We start from the raw sequence: 27,877 nt of genomic DNA on the forward strand, positions 1-27,877 counted from the left end.
TGCTTCGGCATACTAATGTGACAGGCTCCAGTTGTTGGGAAATACCTCATTATAATATCACACATTTCTCCTAAAAAAAACAAAACAAAACAAGAAAACTGTCTTCTGGCTTCTGGTTGCTCAAACCTTGCTATTGGCAACTCGATGACTTTGGATTTCTGTGACCACAATCTAAAACATGTTCATAGCTCAGTACAGCAGGACATAAAAAGGACTGGACCGGATGAAGGCTCGTTTGATGTTATTCGTGTCATTTTTAAAACATTTGTTAACTATACAAGCTGCCCTGCGATTGGCTGGCAACCGATTCAGGGTGTCCCCTGCCTACTGCCCGGAGACAGCTGGGAAAGGCTCCAGCACCCCCCGCGACCCTAGTGAGGATCAAGCGGCTCGGAAGATGAATGAATGAATGAATATATAACATTTGAAATTTAAGGGCGGCCCGGTAACCAGTGGTTAGCACGTCGGCTTCACAGTGCAGAGGTACCGGGTTCGATTCCAGCTCCGGCCTCCCTGTGTGGAGTTTGCATGTTCTCCCCGGGCCTGCGTGGGTTTTCTCCGGGTGCTCCGGTTTCCTCCCACATTCCAAAAACATGGGTACCAGGCTGATTGAACACTAAATTGTCCCTAGGTGTGAGTGTGAGCGTGGATGGTTGTTCGTCTCTGTGTCCCCTGCGATTGGCTGGCAACCGATTCAGGGTGTCCCCCGCCTACTGCCCAGAGACAGCTGGGATAGGCTCCAGCACCCCCCGTGACCCTAAGTGAGGATCAAGCGGTTGGGAACATGAATGAACTTTACAAGCATTTTCCCAATTAATTCAGGGAAAGAGTGCCTGAAAGACGAGCGATGGGAGCAGATTCTTCCTCCAAATTGATCCGTTGCAGTGCTTGAAGCCTGTGAGGGACAGCGGGCATCAATATGACTTACCACTCCACATTTCAAACTCTCAGGGTCGTTTTCAAATGGAGAACTTGTGGAGGAGTGGCCCTGACAAGAGTTTCCGAAGGGTAAATCCAAAGGGTAAATCATTCCAAATAAATGTTTCCTCTGGTTGCGGGCAGACTATTAACCATGACGTATGAATCCGCCACCGAGTACGACGCCCTTCGGCTGAGTTATCGTGACCATATAAATGTATATTACGTGATGATCGAGGCCCGTTCCAGTTATTTGTTCTCTCCTTTCGTATCTCAGTGTACTCACATGTCACCGCCGCGGCTAACGGGCGGGGGTTTGCGGGGAAGCAGCCCGAGGCGAGGTAGCCCCCTCGCAGCCATCCCGGATTACTCTAAATGGCGCTGATGATAAAGCTGTTGCCCGCCAGCCAGACAGGATACTCAGTCTCGACTCGGATCCTATTTGGTGCCTTTTCATGTTTACCATTTTTACTGTGAGGTGACTGAATGGACTTTAAAGTCTTCATCATCTCTTTTGGATGGGTTCCTCTCGCCTACCAGCCTTGAAGAGAAACCTGACATTGCCTGGAAAAAATATGCAAAAAGCGGAATGGCATTTTTTGACCCCTAATAGCCACCGTACTTGGCCATTTCAGATTCACTAATTTTACTCCGCAGGCACTTAATGGCTCTCTGGACTTCATCAAGTCTTCCTGCCTTAATAGGAAGCCTGGTAAAAACGACGGATAAAACAACCAAAACCTTTTTCACCTCCCTGAGGGATACCAAACTTGGCAATGATGTTTTCAGGGCTTCCATTTAATTCCGCAGTGACTGAACAAGGACCTTAACAGGCAGGTTTTTCCCTGCCTGAATGGGAGGCCGAACAATGCTCTGCACCACTCCAGGAAATAACAACAAAAGCGGAATGAAGCTTTTTCCATCAGTTGTCTCCACGCAGTGGTCGAAACAAAAGACGCCGGCATTCCCGGGAAACTGCCGCGCAAACCCAACGGGAGCGTCTTCCCGAAAATGTGAAACTAATCCTGAATTTGAGAGATTAAAGAAAGGAAGTCGCGCTCGATGGCGTCCGAAAAGCTGGTTGGCATTTGACTTTTTTTAGACGGGCGGGGGCCGCCAGGCGGCGTGAAAACGAGGCTTGCGTAAATCTTCATCCAAATGAGAAACGGATCATCAAAAAGCATCGAGCGGGCACATTAATATTCAATGAGGGGTTGCTTATGTAAAACCGTGCAAGCGGAAGGGAACTCAAAGACATAGGAAGGTAGAAGAATTAGTGTCGCAGAAATCCGTCCGCTCCTCTCGGACTGATGCTATTCAGGGATGGCCGCTTAAACATGTGTCAACCAAACTCTTCAATTTAGGATCACTTTTTTTGTGTGTTGGACTTTGTTTTCAGAAAACTGCATCTTTGAATTAAATATCCCCCCCCCCCACACCACCACACTGAGCTGGTGCCTATCCAAGAAGTCAAGAAGTGGGACATGAGAGCCCAAAAATAAACTTGCTGAAAATCGGGCCAAAATTATATTTGCTTTCCAATCAAACCATCCTGCAGTGTGCTCGGATTAAATGAAGATAGTTCACTCACCCGTTGCTTTGCAAGAGATTGTCGAATGTTGGGTCATATTTTGGAGCGCTTGAGCACCAAGCACTCTAGTAAAAAAAAATTAAATTAAAATATGAACACGTACACACACCCACATTCTGTGTTAAGCCGTTTTTTTGTGGGGGTTAAAGCAGAGATCCAGATGTGGCGCTGGCTGACCCGGCCCGGCCCGGCGGCGTTTGACGGCGCATGCTAATGTGCACCTGCGGTGTCTCCGCCGCCTAAATAAATAGACGTCTTGTTATCCGCTCACACCGGAGCAGTCTGCCCTCTTTAACCCGCTGCCGCTGCATCCCTGCTGGGCGCAATCACGGCATCTTTGCGCAGGATGACGGAGCCCCAGACATTACAAAAAAGGAGGAGAAAAAAAAAACTATTGTAGCCATAAAATATTCAATTGTGACCGTGACGTACAGACCTAACTTACATATAACCCAGTTGGGATGTTGCGTAAAATGAAAGCAGAATGCAATGATTGGGCAAATTTTTTTTAAGCAAGATTCCATTGAATATATTAAAGACAAGATATTTTAAGGTTGGGCGGCCCGGTAGCCCAGTGGTTAGCACGTTGGCTTCACAGTGCGGAGGTACCGGGTTCGATTCCAGCTCCGGCCTCCCTGTGTGGAGTTTGCATGTTCTCCCCGGGCCTGCGTGGCTTTTCTCCGGGTGCTCCGGTTTCCTCCCACATTCCAAAAATATGCATGGCAGGCTGATTGAACACTCTAAATTGTCCCTAGGTGTGAGTGTGAGCGTGGATGGTTGTTCGTCTCTGTGTGCCCTGCGATTGGCTGGCAACCGAGATTCAGGGTGTTCCCCGCCTACTGCCCGGAGACAGCTGGAATGGGCTCCAGCACCCCCCGCGACCCGTCAAGCGGTACGGAAGATGAATGAATATTTTAAGGTTAAATTGACGTGAGGTTTCATACCAAAAGCACCTTGGCTCGGCTTTCCAATGAGTCCAGTAAAAGAAAAACAACAAACACTTATGCAGGAACTGCTGTTGGCCACAGCTCACGCTCTGAAACTTACACACAGACTAATTGATGTCACATACAGCCCCACCAGGCCCCGCCTCTTAAAGGCACACACATATACATAGTGAGCACAGTTATTTATTCCTTTTTTTCCCGATATCAGTATGATGTGGAGCAGAAAAAGGAAAAAAAAAAAGCAGAACTGGACGATTTGTCTTTGCAAACACGTCCGTATAATTGTGGGAAATGCCTCCGAGTTGCTCTCCCACAATTGCGTCTCTTGCTCCAAATCCTCTTCAGAAATAACATTATCTTCAAACAAACATTTCACTTTTAATCATTGCAATTTTCTAACCCCTCTACAATTCAACCCCGGCCCGTTTGAAGCTGTTCTTTTTTCCCCCCGGTGTGCTTTTCTGCTGGGATTCACTCCCCCGTGGCCTCTCTGCTCACACCAAAGCTTCCACCCCTTTTCAAACTCGGCTTTTGAGCGGGGAGGGAGGGGAGAAGGGGGTAGGTGGGGGGGGGGGGAAAGAGGGGGGAAAGTCTCAGAGGAAAAAAGGTGGTGAACTGATGAACAATTCACCGGTGCATAGCTGACAGGAATAGCAGATTTTATCACCTTGTCTGCTCTCAGGAAACAGCGCTGTGATTTCTCACTGGACGGTCTTGTGTCAATCAAACATACACACATCACACACACACACAAACACACACACACACACACACACACTCGACATTAACGTAGACGTGCACATTGATGACCTGACGAGGAAGCTCTACAGGGACAGCAGCCTTTCAAAAAAAAAAAAAAAAAAAAAATTCCAGACGCCTTGATCTTGTTTCAGGGGCAATGTAAAGAGGACAGGCAACATTTCAAAAGTAGAGAAACTTTTTTTTTTCTTTCCCCCCTCTTCAATTGCATTTACACTGAAATAGAATGGAAAGAATGACACGGTTTTCGCATCTTGATTTCAGGCGTGAATTGAACGTAACGCTGTGCTACTCCTTCTGGTGTATGTGTCTTGGCCACTAGGGGTAGTGTAACACATCCTGGACATATATCCAAAGCTAAATATAGATTTGATGGTGCGTCACGGGCGTAATGAAGGCCTACGGAACACAGATTGCAAATTGCAGTTTTGAAAATTGCTCCTTTTCGACAATTATTGACGATAACCTTGCTTATTTTTTTTTCACGTATGCTCTGCTCCTCCTTCTGGTGTATGTGTCTTGGCCACTAGGGGCAGTGTAACACATCCTGTACATATATCCATAGCTAAACATAGATTTGATGGTGCGGCACGGGCGTAACGAAGGCCTACGGAACACAGATTGCAAATTGCAGTTTTGAAAATTGCTCCTTTTCGACAGTTATTGACGATAACCTTGCTTATTTTTTTTTTCACGTATGCTCTGCTCCTCCTTCTGGTGTATGTGTCTTGGCCACTAGGGGCAGTGTAACACATCCTGTACATATATCCATAGCTAAACATAGATTTGATGGTGCGGCACGGGCGTAACGAAGGCCTACGGCACACGGATTGCAAATTGCAGTCGAGCAAATCGCTCCTTTTCGACAGTTATTGACGATAACCTTGCTTGTTTTTTTGTTTTTTTTTTCTCAAGACAAAATAACCCGTGAAATTGAAGTACGGGTCTCCCGTAACAGCCCTTTATTGGACCTTTTTTTGCTTTTTTTGCTAGAAGTACCAAGAACTAAACTGAGGCTCAGAGGGGATCGAGCCTTTTCTGTTGCTGGTCCATCTCTCTGGAATGACCTCCCACTGAACATTCGGCAAGCCTCCTCGCTGCCCATCTTTAAAGCCCTCCTCAAAACTCACTTGTATTCTTTGGCGTTTGACTCAGCATGACTTAGATTTGCTATTGGTTTTACTGCTTGGTGCTTTCTACCGCCTTATTACTTATTACTTATTACTGATTCGTCTTACTGTTTATTGTATATGTTAAATCGCTCCATGTACAGCACTTTGTATGCAGCGATGGCTGTTTGAAAGTGCTCTATAAATACTGTTGACTTGACTTGACTTGACTTTTGGACCACCGTACTTCAAGCTTTTTGGCCAATGTAGAAATGGCAAGTTCCAATGCGCATGTTTAAAAAGCCACGTTGTGGCATCGCACGGCCTTTTACATATTCGTAAATGAGGTCAGTCAGCGAAAGGAGGAGTGGGGGACTTGTTGCTCCAGCCGTGACTGGCAGGGACTCTTAAACCGGAACAGGGAGTGGAAGGCAGCGCAACTACAACACACAACGGCGGCGCCTTTGTAGTTATTATATATGGACGGGCCGAAGCTATTCTTTGTTCATGGCACGCTGCGCCGATAAGACAACCCAACAATGGCCCGATTAGAGCGGGATTGGACAACGACGTGTGCCGTTTCACATCTCCTCACTGGCTGTAATTCCGCTCCCGTGCACTTACAAGAGAGCCTTGATAATGTTATTGCTGCCGGTTCGTGACCAAGGCAGATAAGAGAAAAAGGTTTCCTTAAGCCCCACACAGGCTTAACCTATGACTCTACTTATATAGCAAACCCGGCGGACCCTCGCAAACCCGTTAACGTTAGCCTTGTGCGTCAACCTCACTGAGTGAACGTGAGTGAATTTAATGCCTCCAAATGGCCAATTGTGTTGGCGGAGCGCTGAAAATATTTGCTTGACAGTGAGTAACACTGCCTTTCTAGTTTATTCCTGGGAAGGAAGGGGGGGGGGCAGGGTTATCGAGGCAGATTATTCATCATGCATCACATTTGAGCCACTTTGGGGTCATAAATGTACAATTTTACTGGGAAGCAAGGAGAGAAGAGGAGGGGTCGTACGGAGTGGACGCATGCAATGCAGTACACAAGGTCGCCTGGCTAACATGGTAGTCGCTATTACACTAACGTTAGTTTAATAGCGGTTTATAGCGGTAATATAGCGGTAATATAGCGGTAATATAGCGGTAATAGTGTAATTACAAGTACACGGGTGCCATCTCTGGTTTACTAACAAACATTTGTTAAGCTAAACTCTAAAACACAAACGTATGACTCTTTATGCATGAAAAGGAAGTAGGCTTGGCATGGAACGTAGTAGACAAGTTCATCTAACTGGCCGCTGCTGTCACATTAACACAAAGTCGGAGCTGCTTTTGTATTCCAAACACACAATTGCACTAGAAACCAATAATTGTTGTTTTACAAGAAAGAGGAGATTTTACAGAGCGGACACACAGAATGCAGCATGCCAGATCCTCCAAACCGAGCCAAAGCACCAGCCTGACTTTTCACGGCCAATGTGAAGATGACATTCCTGTCACTGACACCGTCTTACACTTGCAGGCGTCACATTTCGCAATCATGACACAATGCCTCGCCATGGTTCAAGATGACAGATTGCGTGCGAGGATCACAGCTTTGTTGCGCCGCACGCACGCCCACAGCTAAACAACACGGCTTTTGTGATCGAGACAATGGGGTGGTCGCGGTTTGTGCGGTTGTGGGGAGGTTTAACGCAGGAGGTTGTAAAGTGCGCACCTCCCATTGCAGATGTTCAATTGCCTTCAGCCCCCTGAGCTCCTTCCGACCGTAAATTCCGACATCCCTCCGCTGCGATGCCGACTCAAGCAGCTGCCGCAACTCTTAACTAAGACTTATTCACACGACAATAACACTTGACTCAATCTACTCTTGCGTCAATTCATTTCTGGCAGTAGGGAAAGTCTCCAGATGGAGACCTTCATTGGACTCAAGGTGGGCTCGCTCTTGTGGTTTATGCCAATTCATCAGAGTGAATCGTCATGCTTCACCCACCCCTGAAGACAAAAACTCAAATGCTTGGCGTTGCCCATCTGTCAACTTTGCGTTAACAGGAATTCCAATAAAAACTCAACACCATCCTGAAAATGGCTAAAATTCGCCAAAAAGTCTTTTGGGCCAAAGATTTTTGAGAGATTTTTTTGGGTTTATTCAGGACTGAGAAGTCTACCAAAATATGTATTGTATGGTGAAATTGGCTCTGTGGCGTGAATCATTAAAGATTTCAAGCGGAAGCCAAGTTTTTCAAAGTATTTTGTTTTCGCGCAAAACCCCAAATTTGCTAGCAATTGGACAAAAACTCAAGGTGGGCTCGCTCTTGTGTTTTATGCCAATTCATCAGAGTGAATCGTCATGCTTCACCCACCCCTGAAGACATAAACTCAAATGCTTGGCGTTGCCCATCTGTCAACTTTGCGTTAACAGGAAATCCAACAAAAACTCAACACCATCCTGAAAATGGCTAAAATTTGCCAAAAAGTCTTTCGGGCCAAAGCTTTTTGAGAGATTTTTGTGGGTTTATTCAGGACTGAGAAGTCTACCAAAATATGTATTGCATGGTGAAATTGGCTCTCTGGCGTGAATCATCAAAGATTTCAAGCGGGAGCCAAGTTTTTCAAAGTATTTTGTTTTTGCGCAGAACACAAAATTTGCTAGCAATTGGACAAAATCGCTAATAGGATTTCCTCTTGAAATGCTTCCTTGAAAATAACTAAAATGAGCCTCAAACGGCGGTTTTCAAGCCCAATCGGTGGACGACTTGAAACTTTTGTGTGTGTCTACTCGTGATATACACGCCAACCACATTTTATGTTGCCAAGTAAAATTGGCTACAAGGGCTGAATTAAAAATATGCAAAATCCAGCACACCATTACAAAAAGTATTTCATCAAACAGCAGTAGAAAAAAACAAAACACATATTTGCCAAAATATCTTCTACTGCGATACGCCCCGCCCCCCCACCCCCTTTGCCGAAAGCTCAGCATCAAGTTAGCAAGTCGACAAAGACGCGGTTAAAGTTCATGGAGACTTGTCTAAAAGTTGGCTGAACAAATAATGATGGACTGGCGCGAGTGAGCAAGTCACGGGGCTGAAGGTTAAATACGATCGGCGGAATTGAATGTGACAAATCAACATTAGGATCCATCTCGGGATATTAAACATTTGAAATTGGACTAATCAGACGGCGACGGTAGTGGAGACGAGCACGAGATGGATGGCGCCGCTTGTCAGCCTCCAAAAAAAAAAAAAAACACCTCTGATGGGACGAAATTGTAGAAGCCTTTGACACAAATGTGAAACCATGAGTTGGTGTGCTCACACATTCCTAATAAATATAGATGAGAAAAAAGTCATAGTCGTAGAAGAAGGGAAACCGTGATGTTAAAAAATAAATAAAAAAAATATTGCACCATACAAAAAATCGTAACAATTTCTACAGATGGGAAATGAGTATCATTTTGATACATTTTGATTTTTGAATGATCAGAATAATGCAACAATTACTACAGTCAAGTCAAACTGAAAACACAGTATGAAAAAAAAAAAGTAATATTAATGTCACAAATTGTTACTTTTTTTTTTTAATCTAGTAAACAAGAGCAGACAAATGCTGCAAAAATGAAGGCAATCTACATTTATATTTTTTATGTCATTATTATTACATTCTCATTCAGCCAAATAATCAAATTTTCACGAAATGGAAATGTTCCGGCACAGTTGGACAACACTTCGCATCTCATCTGAGCAGGCTTCATCAGTTCACGCACACAACAGGCTAGATAGGCCCGCTGGAGGTTGAGTGCTGGTGTAAAAACCCAACTATTTATACTTTTTAAGTATGACGCAAGTCCCAACCAAAAATGATGATGGGATGCAAAACGAAGGTTGTTAAGATGCTTTGAGGAGAGGCCTCTGCTGGCCAACATTAGTTTCCAACATCCACTTTCTCATAGCCCTGAAACATTCAGAGTCACAACATTGCTGCATCTGCTTGGTTTTCTTTCTTTTTTTTTCCTCATCCACATTGCTCTATTTTTCTTTTTCCGGAACCAGATGCACTTTTTTTTTTTTTTTTTTTTGGTGATTTAAACAAATGACCAGCTGCTGTAGCCGCAGGATTTGAGGACCGTTCCCCAGGAGCCTATCACTCTCACTTTTGGGCCTGTTGGCGGGTTGGAACATTATCAGCTACGTGTTGTCAGGTTTGCTTTACAGAGGGGGGGTGGGGGGGGGCTGAGTGTGTTTGAGATTTCTGTAAACCCCAGCATGTATTGCTACCCCAATTATAGGGTATGGCCTACCTCAAATTAGCATTGCTAAGCATGCCTCTTTAGTTGTACATGTTGAAAAATATATACACCGTATATCAAAGGTGTCGAACTCAAGGCCCGGGGGCCAAATCCGGCCCACCAAATCATTTTATGTGACCCCCACCAAAAGAAAATCATGTATGTCAACTTGCATGATCCTTGCTAAAAAAAAAATGTACCGAAATGTCAAACTGTCATGTATAAAATATGACGCTGAGATTTTGCGGTAATTTTGTTTCCCGTAAAAGTAAGAATGTGACAATGCGATTGAACATTTTTGTGGTTTCAATGTCGTGACGGCCCTCCGAGGGAAGCTGTAATTCAAAAGTGGCTCATGACAAAAATGAGTTTGACGGTCCTGTCGTATATGAGAGCAAAGTGTTTGCAAGCGACTTATTGTAAAAGAAAAACAAAAATTATATTGGCAAATGGGGCGGCCCGGTAGTCCAGTGGTTAGCACCTCGGCTTCACAGTGCAGAGGTACCGGGTTCGATTCCAGCTCCGGCCTCCCTGTGTGGAGTTTGCATGTTCTCCCCGGGCCTGCGTGGGTTTTCTCCGGGTGCTCCGGTTTCCTCCCACATTCCAAAAATATGCGTGGCAGGCTGATTGAACACTCTAAATTGTCCGTAGGTGTGAGTGTGAGCGTGGATGGTTGTTCGTCTATGTGTGCCCTGCGATTGGCTGGCAACCGATTCAGGGTGTCCCCCGCCTACTGCCCGGAGACGGCTGGGATGGGCTCCAGCACCCCCCGCGACCCTAGTGAGGATCAAGCGGTACGGAAGATGTATGAATGAATGAATGAATGAATGAATATTGGCAAATGACTCTTTTGCTTTTGAAATACCGTATTTATGATTATGAGTGTTTATTCATAGCGGCATCCCGATTCAGTCTAATGACTGGATGTGTCGAGTTTCACAGAGTTGACACCACAAAGTTTGAGGTTTCTAACCCCCCCCCCACCCCCCCTGAATATTTGTCAGAGCTTTTCCCGCGTGTTTGGTGAGTCTCTGTATACGAGACGGCGACGACAATGATGATTTGTCCCAGACAGCTGCACGTTTGACAGGTCATCATTAGCGGAATGATTCCTCAGGTTGCTGTGTTCCCGGTTGGCCAAGACAAACGGCACACAATCTTAATTGACGGTATGAATAAAAGTTAATTTCCCCCCCCCAAAAAAAAAGTGGGGAGGAGTGTACAATAATTACGAATGGTGGCATGAAAAAAAAAAAGAAGATGAATATGCCAACTAGTGTCCTCAAAACAACGAAGTTAATAAACCTGCGACGGGCCGCGGGGTGCGATAGAGAAGATGAATGCTGTTCATCTGCGATGATGGCACATTCTCAGCGCCGTCTCGTTTAAGACGGCTATAAGCAAGTCAAAGGGAGGCCAAATCCAAGTGATAAGCAGACCCGAGAAACACTTTAGACAGAAACGTTTTGCCGTCATTTGCTTTTGGAATAGTCCCAGAGAGTTGCTTGGGAAACAGAGTTGAACAACCGTGCGGTGCAAAGGGGGAATTGTATGGCGAGAGGAAGGATTAAGGTCTGCTCTCAGGGGGAATGGCCGCCGGACGCGCGAGGGCATAAGCCCTTTCAATCGGATGAGAATAATGAGCAGTCAGAGACATCCCTGATATCTACGCGAATGATACCTTCGCTGAGGTCTAACCGAGTTCAGACTGGAGTCTGTTCTGAAAACGAAGAACTTGTATTGCCAACTGCGGTTTAGGGGTGCGACCATCAGGGCTAGGGGTGCGGACAAAACCGGGGGACGGTACGGGAAAAGTCTGCGAGTAAAACCAAATCTGGTAGAGGTTATTTAAATGATGAACAATCATCCACACTCACACCTCGGGACAATTTAGAGTGTACCATGAACCTGCCACGCATGTTTTAGGAATGCGGGAGGAAACCGGAGTACCCGAAGAAAAGCCACGCAGGCACGGGTAGTACATGCAAACTCCACACAGGAAGGCCAGAGCCGGAATCGAACCTGGAACCTTTGCACTGTCTGGCCGACGTACAAACCAGTCAACCACAGTGTCGCCGTGGTGGTACAAAGAAAATTGGAAACTAAAATCCTCTTCTTGCATGGGTGCTTGAGACTTCTCTGTCTGTAAGAGTTACACGAACTGAATTCTGTGATGAGCAGAAAACCTGGTCAGAATAATTTTGTTTCTTTTAACTTTCCAATGGGCACTACTGAGAGGTTGTGTTTTAGTGGCTTGCTGTGCAACTTTGTATATTTGATATTTATGAACAGACTGAACTTTTAGTTATTAGAGCTTCAACTTGCCAACTGTGACACGTCTTCTGTTTGCAGTAGATTTTAATTGTTTTTTGTTGTTGTCTTACTGTTTTTTTTTTGTTGTTTTTTTTTGCGGGGCACGTCATGTTCCCTTTCTGAACTGTTGCTTCTTCTCCTATGCCAATAGAAGTCAGTTGCTTGGCTTCATTTCCATGACTGTCTTTTCCGTGCCAGCTAGCGGCGCTCATCTCTCGCCAACACCGGATCGAGGAGGAGAACGGAAATGATTATCCGAGGTTCAGAGCAGCTTTGGCAAGCTGTCATGTGAACTTTTGTGTCCATCATCTCGGGGAAAAAAAAAAAAAAGAATATTATTGTACTTTTATGTAGACATGGCTTGTCAATGGGGCGGTACCCTGAAGGTGTTCTGCTTCAGTACACTTGATTTTTACAACAGGCCAGTACATTTTCGGACAATACTTACTGGGAACTTTTAACTATAGGGAGCTGAGTGTGCATGCCATTTTGTTTTCTTTGCAGTTAAAGTAAGCATTACGCTGTATGCTAACTTGTAAAACAGAGGCTTGGATCACTGATGGACGATTGATAGTAACTCCCATCCAATTGAAAATGTATTTCTTGAAATAATGCATATTAAGGGTGGGACAGTGGTTGTGTCGAGATTTTTCGGTGTGAAACGTGTGTTAACTCAGTGGTCCTCAACCTGTGGTCCGTGGACCGGTACTGCTCCGTTGGTCATTTGTTACAGGGCCGCACAGGACGAATAAATAACTGACATTACTTCCGTTTTATTCATTTCGTAATCTGAAATTTTATTTTGAAAAATTACCGGATTCTCTGCTACATCCGTCGACAGTATGTCACTTGTGATGCAGGGCTAGGCGCGCTTCTCGATGAGGTGATATGTTACCGCTAAAATGAAACCCAGGAGCAAGCAAAATTTGTAAAAAAAACAAAAACAAAAAAAAAACGTTCCTTGGGAAGTTGAAAAGGACCAGGAGTCCTACTAAAAATACGGATTCATCACAACGGGTGATTCCCACGCACCAAGCCCAATCTGGATTCAAGATCATAATTGGATTCTATCAATCAATCTCTGAGGTTGTAATTGACCGAAAAAAATGCTGACTGTGGTCAATATTTCATCCTGACAGAATCGCCATTTAACAGCATAACATTCCACTCCGGTGTGACCAGAGCTGGTGATTTCCAGCGGCACGTACCCTGTCCATCTGTACAGTGAGGGCAATAAATGTATAATAATGTGATCTGTACATGATAATCGCCATGACACCAAGATCCCTGCCAGACCTTGAATTACGGCCATCGCACATCAACACGCAGCCCTGCGAGCAGAGCGGAAGAAGGTCAACGGGTGAATATATGAATCTCATTATCATGCCCAACAGAACGGCTTTATTAACAGCTTATGGAATACAAATCTTTCAGCGTGTACGGCACATATGGTGGCGGACGGGACTCTGGTCTATTTATATCTCAAGTAGTTGCAAAGAGTCTGCTTATGTCAGCCCACACAGTTACGGCTGCATAAGGACGCGGGATATGTTATATTGGAGCACAATATTCTAAACCTTTCCCGTACTTGAACAGGTCAAAGGGTGAATTGGAGTACCCTGCGTTAAGGCGTTGAAGGATGCTAATGGCAGAAAGTCAGACGAGTATAAAGCATGAATTCAAGCTGGAATCATTTAGCGTCTGGGAGACCTAATTGTGACCGGGGGCTCATCTGGATGAATCTCCAAGTAGGAGGTGGTCAAGAATGAGTCTTGGAATTTGCGCCTAATGGACTCCTGTTTTATTTTGGCCATGTGTACTTGTGAGGTTTTGTGATACGATATGCCACTTTTGTAGATCGGTGAGACTGGTGGTTCGGGGCTTATTGTTCTTAACTTTCCACGGGGTCACTACCAAGCACATTTTGTGGGGTCACGTTCGGGATCAAATTAGTTTTCATCTGTGACTGGACTATTTTTGTTGGAACTTTCCAAGGGGATGCTACAGAGGGACATTTGGGGGAATCATTTTCAGGGTCGTTCGACTTTGATGCCAAGCCTGACTCACATTAGCTTGTGTAAACAAACAAACAAAAAAACACTTTGTCAATTCTCGTCACCCAATTATCTACGATTTTTACTTCCAATTGGGGCCCATTTGAGTGTATCATCTGGTTGGAGCTTGTTCAAACCTTCCCAGGAATGTGACGGACTGTTCGTACCCAATACGCAAACAGCAATGACACCAGCTAAGAGAGTAATTTCACCTCACGATATCGACCTTGGACTCATGGGAAATCTTCAAGATGATCAGTTTGATTTCAGTTATCTCACTGGATAAACCAAAAAAGCATACACAAAAAAAAAGCCATTCATTCCGACCATATCAATAGGCAACAATGTGCACTTGAATTATTCACATGAAGCGCCACCGTTGCGTAACGAGACTGGGAAAGACTTGCTCAGAATAACCGAGGAGCTGCGAGAGAAGCTGGCGGCGGCAGCAGCGTAGGCCAAGCGCATTGACCTGCAAATAAACAAGTGCACTTGTGGTTACGTGCACCTTTTCCACCCCCCCCACACTACCGCCAGCTGAATACGTTTCCTTTATATGTCAGATTTCATTGCGGCGGCCGCTGGTTCCGTTTTGTCTGTCTGCGGAGATCCTTGATACGGGTGAGCGCAGGTTGACCTTGTGGTTTGGAGAGGGTGGAAAATAAATATATGAAAAAAAATCCAAGCTTTCAGACGGCAGGATCCTGCGGGCTCACTCATAAAATATTTATGACAAACATGTCAAAACTTGTATGGCTGAGATTTCTCGGCGAGACAGACAAATGAGCAGATTTGCTTGACGTTGCATCATGGGCATGACACTTATTATATATATATATATATATTTTTTTTTTTCACGTTATCAAATCAGTTGCAAGAATGAGTACAAGGGTGTGGGGGTCTAGACACGACGTGGCCGCCATGCCAAAGCGCTTCTTAGCTTGAGGCTTGTTTGTGAAGAATCCAAAGACATGCTGGAAAATACAACTTTTTGTTTGTTTGTTTGTCGTAAGGAAACACCAAGAACATTCTAATTTCATGAAGGTAAGAGGTGAACTTGCACAAAGCACTTCATGGAATCCAACACACAAGCTCTGCTGGGCCACTGAAAATCAAGCCGCTTCATGATCACACAAATCTGAATGTTTACAGTTACTTGGAAGGGGATGTTCTGAAATAACCGAGACCCACAATCTCTTACTGTGTCTACAGGAAAAAAAAAAACAACCTGTTCTGGTAAACGCGAAGGACCCCAAAACTTCCAGTGGTTGCTATTATTCAGGCGGTGTGGCACTCACGCTTCACTCATACATGAATGGCTCTCTTTCCTAGTATCTGTGAACACGAATAGGGTTTGGAATCACAGGGCAAAGGTAACTTTAGTGGAACAACAGCTTCTGTGTTAGTACGAAAACCTTGGGAAAATATTGAGGGAGACAACTCGTTGTTTTCCATTATTAATTCGGGCTCGTTTGGGCAAGGAGACTCCCATTAAGTCAACTCAACTGTTTTTATAGTGCACTTGAAAACAACCACCGTTGAATACAAAGTGCGGTACATGGTGCAAAAAAAAGATTTTATCCAACAGCAAACAATAAAACAAATGGCTTACAAAGACACAATAGAGCACAGAAGCATTGAAACTAAAAATCAAGTCCAAAGCCAGAGAATAAAATTGAGTTTGAAGGTGAGTTTTAAAGATGGGCAGCAAGGGGGCTTGCCGATCGTTCAGTGGGAGGTGATTCCAAAGAGAGGGACTGGCACTGGAAAAGACTCGATCCCCTCTGAGCCTCCGCTTAGTTCTCGGTACCTTAAATAGTGTCTGAGATTCATTCATTCATTCATTCAATCATTCATTCATTCATCTTCCTAACCGCTTGATCCTCACTAGGGTCGCGGGGGGTGCTGGAGCCTATCCCAGCTGTCTCCGGGCAGTAGGCAGGGGACACCCTGAATCGGTTGCCAGCCAATCGCAGGGCACACAGAGACGAACAACCATTCGCACTCACACTCACACCTAGGGACAATTTAGAGTGTTCAATCAGCCTGCCATGCATATTTTTGGAATGTGGGAGGAAACCGGAGCACCCGGAGAAAACCCACGCAGGCCTGGGGAGAACATGCAAACTAGTGTCTGAGATCTGAGAACAAATTATAGGAACTTAAAAAGAAGTCTAAAATGTACGTTTAGGGAGCCAGTGACAGAATGCCAGAGTAGGAATGATGTGCTCCCTTTTACGAGTACCAGTCAAGAGGCGAGCAGCGGAATTGTGGACCAACTGGAGACACTTCATGGAGGATCGTCTGACTGCTAAGTAAAGTGCGTTACAGTAAATCCAGCCGGGATGTGACGAAGGCATTAATGACTGTTTCAAAATGCTCTTGAGAAAGAAGAGGATTTACAGTCGACTGGCCGTTACATGAAAGAACACCGTTCAAAATTGTTTGATTTTTTTTCATAGCCTAAATTACTTCATCATCTCATCTTCCGTACCGCTTGATCCTCACTAGGGTCGCGGGGGGCGCTGGAGCCTATCCCAGCTGTCTCCGGGCAGTAGGCGGGGGACACCCTGAATCGGTTGCCAGCCAATCGCAGGGCACACAGAAACGAACAACCATCCGCATTCACACTCACACCTAGGGACAATTTAGAGTGTTCAATCAGCCTGCCACGCATATTTTTGGAATGTGGGAGGAAACCGGAGCACCCGGAGAAAACCCACGCAGGCCCGGGGAGAACATGCAAACTCCACACAGGGAGGCCGGAGCCGGAATCGAACCCGGTACCTCTGCACTGTGAAGCCCACGTGCTAACCACTGGACTACCGGGCCGCCCAGCCTAAATTACTGATTCATGGAAATTAAAAAAGACAATCGTGTGCATCTGCTCACGTTCATGTGTCACGATGTGAGCGCTTCCTTTTTTTCTCTTAAGACAATCAGCTGCTGGTGCTCTGAGGTCTTTTAGTAGTCCAAAGGCTCCCAAGTCCCCCCTGCACCCCCAACGCCATCACACTCTCACAACACTCGGGACAAATGGCAATATATGGCCAACGTTCCATTCAAAGCTTGTTGGTTCTCCATCTTGGAGTGGCCGGCCGACACAATAGACTAGTGATTAATCCGCAGCCTTGCGTCAGCATCCTTTAACAATCTCTTTCTGACGCCGCAGACAGCTGCCAGAGTCAGAGGGAAAAAAAAAAACTGATATGTTGGGATTTTTGACGCTCAGCTACGACCACAGTGCCGCGCAGATAATTTGTTCATTTATCAATCTGTCACATATCGACTCGTCGGAGAAACGTCACGCTTTAATGGCTCTTGAGAGTTTCTTGTATCTCAGCAAATTTCCCTGATGGCTTGTGTGACACCGCCGCTTGCCCCCTTGAATACTGATTGGCGCTAATGCCGGCGTGGCTAATGGCCAAAACACAGGCAGAGATGAGTGGACGGCTCGGGCTCTATTAATCCAGAGGGAAAGCTTGAAAACAAACCGTAGGTGTAAAAGCATTCCGGGCGCTAAAAGCAAACAACGGATTGGGTTTTTATGCTTTAAAATAAATTCAAAAAATGTTTCCGTGCTCTGAAGCTGCCTTTAGAAGACAATGCAGAACGGTCTACATCTTTTTGTTCAGTGAAACCTCAGCCATCGAATTTCATTAAAGTAGTGTCATGGGGGGGTGGCCCGGTAGTCCAGTGGTTAGCACGTCGGCTTCACAGTGCAGAGGTACCGGGTTCGATTCCAGCTCTGGCCTCCCTGTGTGGAGTTTGCATGTTCTCCTCGGGCCTGCGTGGGTTTTCTCCGGGTGCTCCGGTTTCCTCCCACATTCCAAAAACATGCATGGCAGGCTGATTGGACGCTCTAAATTGTCCCTAGGTGTGAATGTGAGTGCGGATGGTTGTTCGTTTCTGTGTGCCCTGCGATTGGCTGGCAACCGGTCCAGGGTGTCTCCCGCCTACTGCCCGGAGACAGCTGGGATAGGCTCCAGCACCCCCCGCGGCCCTCATGAGGATCAAGCGGCTCGGAAGATGAATGAATGAATGAATAGTGTCATGGGTCTGGCGAGTTTCAGGAATCGAGACCAACCTGTTGGAAGGGAATTCACCCCAGCGAGCCCCGGATTGGAATCAGGTAAACTCGGTAGCTGCGTGAGGCTAAATCGTTAAGCTAAACGCGAGCTCCACATATGCCATTAAAGTTTGATGGTTATTTCAAACATTCGCCATGCAGCTGAGCATGTGAACACCCATTCATCATTGCTTTCAGCTTTAATTATTATGATTATTTCATGTTGGAGGACCCTAAACTGAGATGTCACTTGATTCACTTTGTTGGAACATGCTCCGAATGTAACCAGACAGGGATCAAACTCCGAACGGAGCATTGTTCTTTCTTTGAGCAACGGAAAGCTTTCTCCTCAATCTGAATTATGCAATCGCTCCAAACAAAAATCTGACATGAAATATAAATACCGTCAATCTGAATAATTCACACATATTCTGTCGCGAGTCCATTTTATGACACATGATGGAGAGGGAACAATGTTGCCGTGTGAGATTTCCCCAGCTGGCGGACGTGACTTGCGATGCGACAAATCATATTTAAAGCTACTTTTAACTGCGCAGTAAATCAACGAAACACAACTCCAGTCCCGAAAAGCTACAATAGGTGCACTCGTAGCGTGATTGCTTTGGTATTGTTGGATACGACTCCGGCACTGGATCACATCCGGTGTTGAGTCTCCCCCCCACCCAAAAGAGACATCAAGAGGCCCCCCGTCCCCAAACCCATGATGTCATTCTCCGATGCGAGATGCTGGAATACATCGCAATCGATGCTCGACTGAGCTCGTGTTGTGACTTTCCAGGGAATACTCGTGATGAGAGTGGCAAACTTAGAGGCAGGGTATTCGCCCATGTATCAAACATGTTGCGAGGCATCTGAGAGTGAAGTGCAATTACGCAGACGGTGGTAGGGGTAGGAGGGTTGGGGGAGTGGGGGTGGTGCGCGTCTCAGAAGTTTGCAGCGGGGGAGATCGCAGCAACGCAAAACTTCACTCCCAGTGCTGTGTTTGTTTGTTTTTTCTTTTGTTTTCCTTTTGCCCTGAAATAAAAGCGCTTTTTTCCCACTTGGTATTTGTGATGTGTGCTGTATATACACGATATGTAAGCGCCTGGTGTTTATTTACGCCATGCCGGGAGGGACAATATAAGTATACGGGGTGCAAATCCCACCTGATTAGTCAATCGTATTTATTCATTAATTCATTCATCTTCCGAGCCGCTTGATCCTCACTAGGGTCGCGGGGGGTGCTGGAGCCTATCCCAGCCGTCTTCGGGCAGTAGGCGGGGGACACCCTGAATCGGTTGCCAGCCAATCACAGGGCACACAGAGACGAACAACCATCCATGCTCACACTCACACCTAGGGACAATTTAGAGTGTTCAATCAGCCTGCCACGCATGTTTTTGGAATGTGGGAGGAAACCGGAGCACCCGGAGAAAACCCACACAGGCCCGGGGAGAACATGCAAACTCCACACAGGGAGGCTGGAGCTGCAATCGAACCCGGTACCTCTGCACTGAGAAGCCGACGTGCTAACCACTTGACTACCGGGCCGCCTCAATCGTATTTAAAAAAAAAAAAAAATAGTGTGTATTATTGATACAACAAAGGCATAATCAACAAAAATCTAATATATGCTGCATGCCGTCACACATAATGAAACTATGAACGACTGAATAGCCCATTTTTCTATGATGAGCGTAAAGTTTAGTGCAATTAGTTTGTTATTAAATATTTTGGCCTCTGAGTGTATTTAGCTGTAAGTCTTGTAGTTTCTCACTGCAAGTGTCTTCGCACTAGCCAGTCACAAGGTTAATTATAGTGAAAGCAAACTAACGAGATAACAAAAACTAAAACATTCTTATTAAAGCAAACTAACAAGATAACAAAAACTAAAACATTCTTAGTGAAATGAATAAAGAACAGAAAATGATTTTTAAAGTAAAAACTAACTCACTAAATCTAATAACATCAATAAACTAATGCTGACTGCAAAAAATATTTGCAAATACAGTATGTCCTTCATTTTCATCTTGGCCAATTACTATTATACATGAGCTTTCTGGGTTCATTCTACTGCTGTCAATTTGAATCATATTTTATTCCACAATACTTCGTGACCTCGTTTTTTTTTTTTTAATCTTGCATTGGCAAACACCATATACTAAAAAAAATAAAAAATAAAGACAAAAAATAAAATAAAACTAATACTCAATCTAATAAATACGGCACTAAAACAAAGCATTAAAAAATATATAAAATAAACTAAAACTAAAACTAAATCACATAAATACTACACTAAAACAAAGTATTAAACAAACAAAAAATAACAAGCATGTTCTAAAAACACATCCAAACTTATTGGATAAAAAAACAAAACAATCCCCCCCTCCGCAAAAATCTAAATTAAATGATACGTATAATGGAACCCACCCGATTACAACACTTGCTTTGTTTGTGCACGCCAATCACAAGCAGACAAATCTCCAGAAGCTCTTCGGAGTTTGTCAAAGTCAAGAGAGTTGAAATGGGGGGAATCTGTGACAGTGTCTGGAGACGCCAGCCCATGACTTGTTTATTTTGAAACGGCGCTTTTACAAGGGCGGCGTCCGATGGGGAGTGACACTCGCCTGGAGCGTTCTCCGGGCAGCCCCTGTGAGGACTTCATCCATCCACAAAAAAAACATGGCCCCGCCGCCTCCAGAGGTTGCTTGTTGAAGTCGGAGAAGGCAAACAAATAAAGCAATGAGATGGCGTCCTTGAAGCACATCACGTCGTCTTTGCGTTCTTTTTTTTTTCTTTTTCATCTTTGCACTGCAGACTTCTCTCAAGATGCACGTTCAGAGATTTAAAGTCTCGCCGTGTGCTCATCTGACTATTTATGGCCATTCAACGTCATGTTCCATAAACACTAGTTAATAAAAAGTGACAAGTACAACTATAAAACAATCTCCTGCATCAGCTGGAGGCCATTTTGTACTTTGCAGTGAAAACTGCACAAATAATGCTTTTGAAATGTGGTTTGTATGACGGCAAATAAATGGTCTGCAATAAATGCAATGAAGGATGTTGGAGAGACATTGAAATGGGTCTCTGGAGTGCCTGCCCACCCATCAAGTGTGAAATTACACGACCAAGTACATTTATTTTGGTGAGTAGCTTATGTCACAAAATGTTTCGCGAAAACAAGGTCTTCAGATTCTGGAGCAGTTATGGCTGCGTTGTCAGCATGTCTCGAGCAAGAAGCCATTTGGGGTTGACATATTACCGTAATGACCATACATAAGGCGCATCGGATTTTAAGGCGCGCTGTGAGGTTTTAAGACAATGGAAGGATTTTAGGTGCGCCTTTTAGTGAGAAAAATGCGGTACTACAAAAGTTATGTTTAAACATAATACAAAGCAGTTTTTTTAATCTATATTGTTTATGGTTTTGAAAAAAAATACTACGCAAACTGCCGAAAAATGTGGAAATGTGCAGACTTGTGGATTATTAGTCACTGAAGGTGGTTTCATCATACAGGTTCCAGATTTTTGTTCAAATTTTGAACCATGCTTTCTTGGAAATTTTTGACTTTTTCACTCGTTATATTTTCATTCATTGATTGATCTTATTTCCATCCCATTATTGAGGAATATATGAAGTAAGGGGGGCGGCCTGGTAGTCCAGTGGTTAGCACGTCGGCTTCACAGTACGGAGGTACCGGGTTCGATTCCAGCTCCGGCCTCCCTGTGTGGAGTTTGCATGTTCTCCCCGGGCCTGCGTGGGTTTTCTCCGGGTGCTCCGGTTTCCTCCCACATTCCAAAACATGTGTGGCAGGCTGATTGGACGCTCTAAATTGTCCCTAGGTGTGAGTGTGAGTGTGAGTGCGAATGGTTGTTCGTTTCTGTGTGCCCTGCGATTGGCTGGCAACCGATTCAGGGTGTCCCCCGCCTACTGCCCGAAGACAGCTGGGATAGGCTCCAGCACCCCCCGCGACCCTAGTGAGGATCAAGGGGCTCGGAAGATGAACGAATGAATGAAGTAAGGGGCAGAATGTTTTCCAGAGCTCTTTGGAGATTGTCATGGAGGATACTCATTCACTCTCCTTGTGCACAAGTTAAAGACAACTCTGCTCGACCTCCTTTCTCTTGTGTTTTAAAGTTTGTTTTCAGGGTCGCACTTTTCTTTCACATTTCGTGACATGTCACGGGACAAATGGAAAAAAAAGCAAATTGGGGCATCACCATAAAATGAAATTATGCCGATCACGGTTCGATTGTGTCACAGATTTACCTCCTCAGTGTGAAATATTAGCAACACTTGTTTTGCTGGCGTTATTGTGCATCGCAAATATGGAATGCTGCAGATTGATGGCACTATAATCGGCGCTGCATGATGGGGGGAGACATTTGAAAGTATGATGATTCTCTTCGGAAGTGCCCAAATTATCTTATGGGTGTCATCTGATTATCATTGACAGCGGCTGTGATGTCACCTGAACATGCATTATGCATGGACCATAGGTTCATCTTTTTCTTTAAATTAAAGAAACCTTAGCAGGGAGGGGCAGATACGTATGTAAGCGCCCCACATGTGAGGCACAGTATTGATCTCCAAACATCTGGATGATATACGAAGGAACTGCAAGAGAGGGAGACCAGAGTGTCGCGTTGTAAGATAGTGATGGTAAACTTTTGCTGATTGATGCACGCAGGTCAAAATCAGGCTGCTCAATTATTCATAAAACTAGAACGATGCTGATTTCATGTAAATTAAAGCCGTGCGCAGTGGCAAAACAAGCCCATTCGTGGCGAATCCTTGACATGATCATCCAACTTTGACACCCCGCTCGCCTGCATTCGATGGCGCATGCAAACACGCTGACAAATTGCGCATCGCCCATCTGTCGGGTATACGAAGTTCAAATTTGATAGACTTTGGACCAAATCTCTCGGGCGAGTCTTTGAAGGATCAGTGAAAATAGCCCAAAGGAATTTAAAATGTCGATTTTCGATAGAAACAGCAGAGATTGTCGGTGTCTTCGGGAATTGGTTCTTGAGATTTTTTTAATTTATTTTTTTTAGGAATCAACACAAAATAGACAATCAAATTCCGTATCGCCACGTTTGGTCTGGTTATGCCCATGTGGGGCTGAGTTTTTTTTTTCTGATCGAACCGTCAAACTTTGCTAGCATGCTCTCCCCACAAGAAAAAAAAAAAAGAACAACAACAAAAACTAAGAAACATAATGCCATCCATCTATTTAATATTGGTTCATATTGAGAGAAAATCTCAAGAAAACTTTTAAAATGAGGCTAAACAAGAACTAGGCAAAGAACGACCTGGGGGTCATATCTAACCCACTCAAAGTCACCAACTAGCTCTCGCATTGACCATAAAAAGTAAAACATACAATTTACAATATCTTTGTGCACACTTGTGGCCACTCGCACGAGTGAGACAGCAAGCAAGAGCGGTCGACGTGTGTCTGCGGTGTAATGAGCGGATTTTCCAAAATCATAAATTAATTTTCATCAAATAGTTAAAAAAGTTGAGGTTCGTTATTGATGGAAAGCTCATCAAACTTTGCAAATATGTTCTGCCCACACACAATGACAAAAGTATAACCATTTTGCAACTGACGGTAGTGTTGACTATATATATATCAATTCAATTTAGAGGTCATTGGATAAAATCTTTGTGCTTGTGACTCATTTTTTTTCTTCCCCAAATAAAAGAACAGAAAAAAAGAAGAAAAAGAACTTGCAGGCAGCCAACCCCTTTCCTGTGTTGATACTTGACCACGGTGGAGGCAATCTGTGATGAGAGGCTTGACCTGCCACTCTAAATGTTGATGAGGATGCGAGATAGTCACGGCGGTTCCATTTTATTACATTTTTGGGATCATGCACACCATCTGCGGAGGACCATGGAAAATTGTGGGTGTTATCCACCAAAAAGGGGGAATATTTTTCTTTTACATTCATTTGCATAATCACAAGCATTTCATGAGCATGACCGGCACGGACTTTCAGCACTTATCTCCAAAGTAGGCTGGAAGGATAAGAGGAATTACATACATGCCAATGGAGTATTTCGTGGGTGAGCAATTGTACAGTGAGTTCAGCGGGCCAACGGTCTAATTCCGGACTCATTACCATCAACAAAATGATGCTTAAGTCATGATGCTATATGGTGAACGCGTTTCGAGAAGACTCATCTGGGACAAAAAAATACATAATTAAATATCCATGCAGCGGCCTGGTAGTCCAGTGGTTAGCACGTCGGCTTCACAGTGCAGGGGTACCGGGTTCGATTCCAGCTCCGGCCTCCCTGTGTGGAGTTTGCATGTTCTCCCCGGGTCTGTGTGGGTTTTCTCCGGGTGCTCCGGTTTCCTCCCACATTCCAAAAACATGCGTGGCAGGCTGATTGAACACTCCAAATTGTCCCTAGGTGTGAGTGTGAGCGTGGATGGTTGTTCGTCTCTGTGTGCCCTGTGATTGGCTGGCAACCGATTCAGGGTGTCCCCCGCCTACTGCCCGAAGACAGCTGGGATGGGCTCCAGCACCCCCGGCGACTCTAGTGAGGATAAAGCGGTTCGGAAGATGAATGAATGAATGAAATATCCACGCAGTCGACAACTTTTCAATGAGATTTGGGTTTCCCTCAGCGCAAAACACAACGACAGTAAAAATAGGATTCTTATTTTATCATACAAATTACTGGAAAGTGACTTTTCAACTACCTCAGCCACAATGGGGTCTCTCAAACTCGAGATTTTCATTGAGATAAACCTAAAACCGGCACTGCAATGGTCTACATGTTAGCGCGTCGAGGTACAGCGGTCGATTCCGGCTCCGGCCTTCCTGTATGCAGTTTCCATGTTCTCCCTTACCTGCGTGGGTTTTCTCTGGGTACTCCGGTTTCCTCCCACATTCCAAAAACATGCACGGAGGTTAATGGAACAAATTGTCCCTTGGTGTGAGTGTGAGCGTAAATGGTTGTTCATCTCTGTGCATTCGTGGAGAAAAGCTATAGAATGATGTTGATTTGATTTACCCTTAATGTTAGCAAAATTGTTATTTCAGAATTATGTATCGATTTGTGAGCACCTGACATTCAGAAATAGCCCTCAATCTAAAAATACATCAATAAATAAAAAATGGACGTACACATTTCGGTCCATGAGTCATTCATTTTAGAAAAAAAAACTAAAGTAAGAAAAAATATCATCTCATGAGAACGAAGTTCCATTTTTCAGCTCTTAATACTCCTTGGTATTGAGACGTCCCTCAACTCTGGTTGCTTTCGGTTATCAGTCCACCTGTCAGTCATGTGGAGCCGCTTGAAAGTCTCCAGAGGGTCATTGCACACACGAAGAAAAAAAAAAAAAAACGGAGTCACTGGCTTCTAAAGAGAATTGTCAGACGCTGGCTGTTTTAATAAATCCGAGCCAACAAAAAGGCAGAAAAAGCTTATGTTTTGGTGTCAAGTGGTTTCGCCTGCTCGGCTTGACCCCGCCGGTGAACTTGGTGTGTCAAAAGAAGTTTCTGACAGATGAAAAGCACCTTGCCTGATCTTTAGGTAGGCTTTGAAACCGGACATACAATGAAACAAAAATACCCTAAAAACAAATAATGAGATTTGTCCTTTGTTTTTGCTGCTAAGCTACAAAATAATACCATTTATTTCAATTTTACAAGTAAGTATAGTTTGTGCTGATGGTGTGTCATGGGACTAAGGTGTAAACATCAGGGCTGTGATTCAATAGTACAATTTTGATAGCATAAAACAAATGGCAATACACTGGAAGAGACAGACATACAGGACAATTTCTTTTAATGCTGCAATAAAAAAAAAATGTCGCCAACCGCTATCTATTTTTAATAATAAATTAAATTAAATAAACATAGAATCTTTTTCTCAGAAAATACACATTTTAGAACAGATAAGTCATGATAAGCTTATTTGGCATTATTGTGAACGCGACGGGCAAGAACATGTAATATTTACTTTTATTTCAAAACATTCATTTTTTTTCTTCATGAGAATGCCCTTTAAGATAAGATAATATATCCTTTATTTGTCCCACACTGGGGAAACTTTCTCATCAATATTAGTAATAATATTTTTTTAACCTTCAAAAATATCGCTACAAAAATATCTTTCAAATTCTCAATCATTTGTTTATCTATTTCTCGATTTTTAAATTGAAAGTTGGAAGAATGCACGTCAAGTCGTATCACATTGAATTTAGCCCATTTTATTGGGAGAAAAAAATGAAATTGAAAACTTAAATAGGTTGAAAGTCTCTTCTGTCATTAAAATGAAAAGGAAAAGCGCCAGAAAAAAAAAAAAAAAGTTTTTAATAAAGATCAGTAAGCCAGCACGCAGCCGAACCGGTTGCCAGCCAATCGCAGGGCACACAGAGACGAACGACCATTCACGCGCACGTTCACACCGAGGTACAATTTAGAGTGTTCAATCAGCTGTGTTTTTGGAATGTGGGAGGAAACCGGAGTACCCGGGGAAAACCCACGCAGGCCCGGGGAGAACATACAAACTCCACGACCTCTGTATTGTGAGGTCAATGCGCTAACCACTCGACTATCATTTGAAGCATCGATGTTGGAGGAGGGAGACATTTAAAACTGACTTCATAGCGGCCCTCGTGAACCAGAGTTGGACCAGAGTTTTTGCAGTACTTTCCAAGATCAGACGAGATTGAGTTTAGTCTGGAAAGCCAAACCAGGGAGAAGTCCGGGGGTAATCTCACCCAGCCAAGTTAACTCTTTTTGGCAACTTATATGCACCTTGACGCACAGCCAAAGGTGAGGGTGGGAACGAAGATACTTGAACAAAACAGCCCATATTAGAGGGTCTGGTACTCCAGACTTCCGAAGTACCCCCCACAAGACAAGACCTCCCCCAAAGGACTTCCCCAAATTCGCCCCGCCCACACATGTACAGGTCCAGAGTACTCCTCCATTTTGCTTTTTGACTTAAGAATCCAACAAAGAGAAACTCTGATAGTTTTTCGTCGCCCACAATTCTCTGCATTTATTATTTTTTTTTTGTCAGAAAAGGCCTATCTGTGATTATCCAAACTGCGTTTCATGTGCGCTTCTCATTCTGGCTTGCAAGGAAGACATTGCTCAAAGAAAAAAAAAAAAGTCAGCGAGCCGATTGCAGGACAGTTACATGAAAACACTCTGCGAAAATGTTGCGCCCATGTTAATGAGGCTAGCTATCACGGCAAGACAGATTATCGTGGCTCTGCATTTATTACAAACACAAGCCGGCAGACAATGGCAGTGTAATTATGAACCGCGAATTGAAATATAGATACACATCACGGGCTTGTGTTGAAATTGTCAACATTCATGTGACGGGAACGGATAGTTCTTTCTTTTTGTATAGCGCAATTCCTTTTTGATGCTTTAATCCAAATGAAAGTACGACGCGTGGTCCCTGATTAGCATATCATTCACATTCATGTAACATCAGAAACAACAACAGAGAGTTTGTGAGTTTAAAGCTATTAAGAGTCCTCATGGGGTGGCGCGTTGTGTTGGAATGATGGCAGAATCACAACGTTATGAAAGCGCAAACATTTCGAAGATAACGACATTGAAAATTCATGTTTTCGTTTCTTTAAGCAACCTGAATGCTAACTGAGGCAAAGGCCAACGCGACCTAGTAAAAAAAAAAAAGTGATATGTCCAAAAAGTGTGAGAAATTACATTTAGAAAATGAGAACATCAGAGGACGAGAAGCAAGACAACTTGCCTTCACTTTGGAAAGACTAAAAATAACAGAAAGGCATAGAATTGGTAGAAACCTCAA

General features: G+C 44.2%; 1 long non-coding RNA gene across 2 annotated transcripts in view; it reads right to left on the minus strand.

Moving 5' to 3' along the window:
- Positions 1-27,877, minus strand: part of LOC127598984 (uncharacterized) — a 98,912-nt gene that overhangs the window by 34,963 nt on the left and 36,072 nt on the right. Inside the window, exon 1 of one of the 2 annotated variants that reach the window (XR_007961978.1) lies at positions 24,927-25,041. The exons of the other annotated variant lie outside the window; for it this stretch is intronic. This is a non-coding gene — a long non-coding RNA (uncharacterized LOC127598984). Of the gene's footprint in view, positions 1-24,926; positions 25,042-27,877 lie in introns of those variants that run through there. 2 annotated transcript variants of the gene reach the window in all.

This window comes from Hippocampus zosterae, chromosome 4 (assembly GCF_025434085.1).
Source record: "Hippocampus zosterae strain Florida chromosome 4, ASM2543408v3, whole genome shotgun sequence".
NCBI classification, from domain to species: domain Eukaryota; kingdom Metazoa; phylum Chordata; class Actinopteri; order Syngnathiformes; family Syngnathidae; genus Hippocampus; species Hippocampus zosterae.